The sequence below is a fragment of the Scylla paramamosain genome, unplaced genomic scaffold (assembly GCF_035594125.1).
Source record: "Scylla paramamosain isolate STU-SP2022 unplaced genomic scaffold, ASM3559412v1 Contig60, whole genome shotgun sequence".
NCBI classification, from domain to species: domain Eukaryota; kingdom Metazoa; phylum Arthropoda; class Malacostraca; order Decapoda; family Portunidae; genus Scylla; species Scylla paramamosain.
Window position 1 is genome coordinate 57,501 of NW_026973725.1, and position 2,861 is coordinate 60,361.

A 2,861-nucleotide genomic window follows, 5' to 3' on the forward strand; every position below is an offset into this window, starting at 1 on the left:
CTGGAAGCACGTGCACTGTTGCCGCTGCCATAATTATCGCAGTTTGAGTCAACAAAGACACCAAGAGAGCCAATTAGAACCCGGGGGTGGAGGAGGAGGAGAAGGAGGATGAGGAGGAGGAGGAGGAGGAGGAGGAGGATGAGAAGGAGGAGGAGGATACAGTAATTAGAGATAGCTTTTGGCTCCCGCTCAGCTCCACCCGTGATGATGAAAACACTCACGAGCTCATAACTGGCCCTAATCCACTCCAGCTACAGGAGGAGTGGGGAGGTAGGGAAGTGAGGAGAAAAGAATTGGGTGTAAATAAAAGAAACGGGGAGGGAAAAGGGGAGACGAGAAGTAGTATGCTTCTTGAAAATATTATAACGTAGAGAAGGAAAATACATGTGCTACACAGCGACATCTATACAAAAATATAATAACATGGACTGCAATTGAAGCGAGGGAGAAAGAAGTGGGTGTAAATAAAAGAAAGGGAGAAGAAAAGGCAGACGAAAAGAAATATCAATCTTAAGTAAAAAGTATAAGATAGAAAACAAGTTGCAGGTATATCGTGTAATCTTTACAGAAATTTGAGGGTAAAAGATAAACTAAAAAAAGGCTTTTATTGAAGTGAGGGGTAAACCAATTTTGTGTAAATAAAAGAAATAGGGAGAGAAAAGACGAATAAAATAAATATATGGCTTAAGTAGAATAGTATAAAGTATGGAAACAGGATATAGGTGAAATATATACAAAAAAAATTATGATAGAATATAAATAAAATAAAAAAATCTGAATTCTGTGAGAGAAAAAATCGTGTTTAAATAAAAGGAATGGGGAGAGAAAAGGCAAGCGAAAAGAAACATGCGTCTTAGGTGAAAAAAAAAATATTAATAATAAGGTAGTGAAAAATATATATAAAGAGGAATCTATAAAAAAATATATATATATATATATATATATATATATATATATATATATATATATATATATATATATATATATATATATATATATATATATATATATATATATATATATATATATATATATATATATATATATATATATATATATATATATATATATATATATATAAAGACTGACTGAAAGAAAGAAGTTTTAAAGAAATTTCTATATTTAACAATTTTGAAAACATTTTTTTCCACTGTCTTTTTTTTTCACGCTGATAGATAAACATTTACACCATAAGTATTCAATGCTGAGTATACATACATATATACACCAATCACCACCAAGTAGCAAATACAAGCCTTTTTTTTCAGTACTCATTTAACAGTTTAATTTTCCAACAGTCAAAGGTCCGGGATCCCTCATTACAGTCCTCAGGGGAAGTCATTACCGCCCTTCTCTCCTCCTCTTCCTCCTCTTTTTCCTCCATCCCTACATATAACTCCATCTCCTTTATTCTGTGCCATACTTTCCCTCTCACTGGTTACTTAATCATGCCGCTCCTTCTATCATGCCGCTAAGACACACCTTCATACTATCTACCGCTGTCATTCTTATACCGTTACTGTCATTCTTCTCTTTTCCCTCCTTGTTATTTTTTTTTTATTTTATTTTAGGGAAATCTTAAGTAAACAATATCAGTAAAAAAAAAAAAAAGGACTTATATCATTGACACATTTATTATTCATTACAAAATTACAGCTGGGGTGACATTTTTTTCATTAATGGTGAATTATCAATCTTGCATCAGCAAACACACACAGTTTTTAGTTTTTTTTACTTTCAATTTCTTCATTATTAACTTTGGTCGCTGATGACTTTTTGTTCATTTACGTTTTTTTTTTCTTTTCCTCCTTTTTTTTGGATTTTATTGTTTTAGTTTCTTCTTTACTATCAATTTCTTCTTTCTTGATTTTGGTCGCTGATTACTTTTTTTGTTAATTTTCTGCTTTTATTTCTTCTTCTTTCTTGATTTTGGTCGCTGATGACTTTTTTTTGTTCATTTTCTGCTTTTATTTCTTCCTCATTCTTGTTTTTGGTCGCTGATGACTTTTTTGTTCATTTTCTGCTTTTATTTCTTCTTCATTCTTGTTTTTCGTCGCTGATGACTTTTTTGTTCATTTTCTGCTTTTATTTCTTCTTCATTCTTGTTTTTGGTCGCTGATGACTTTTTTTGTTCATTTTTGCTTTTTCTTTTCCTCCTCCTCCTTGGGTGTAAATAAAAGAAACAGGGAGTGAAAAGGGGTAGATGAAAAGTAGTATGCTTCTTAGAAATATTATAACTTTTTTATTTTATTTTATTCTTTTAGTTTCTTTTTTTCAATTTCTTCATTATTAACTTTGGTCGCTGATGACTTTTTTGTTCATTTTCTGCTTTTATTTCTTCTTCATTCTTGATTTTGGTCGCTGATGACTTTTTTTGTTCATTTTCTGCTTTTATTTCTTCTTCATTCTTGTTTTTGGTCGCTGATGACTTTTTTTGTTCATTTTCTGCTTTCCTTTCTTCTTCATTCTTGTTTTTGGTCGCTGATGACTTTTTTTGTTCATTTTCTGCTTTTATTTCTTTTTCATTCTTGTTTTTGGTCGCTGATGACTTTTTTTGTTCATTTTCTGCTTTTATTTCTTCTTAATTCTTGATTTTGGTCGCTGATGACTTTTTTTGTTCATTTTCTGCTTTTATTTCTTCTTCAATTTCTTCTTTCTTGATTTTGGTCGCTGATGACTTTTTTTGTTCATTTTCTGCTTTTATTTCTTCTTCATTCTTGTTTTTGGTCGCTGATGACTTTTTTTGTTCATTTTCTGCTTTCATTTCTTCTTCATTCTTGTTTTTGGTCGCTGATGACTTTTTTTGTTCATTTTCTGCTTTTATTTCTTTTTCATTCTTGTTTTTGGTCGCTGATGACTTT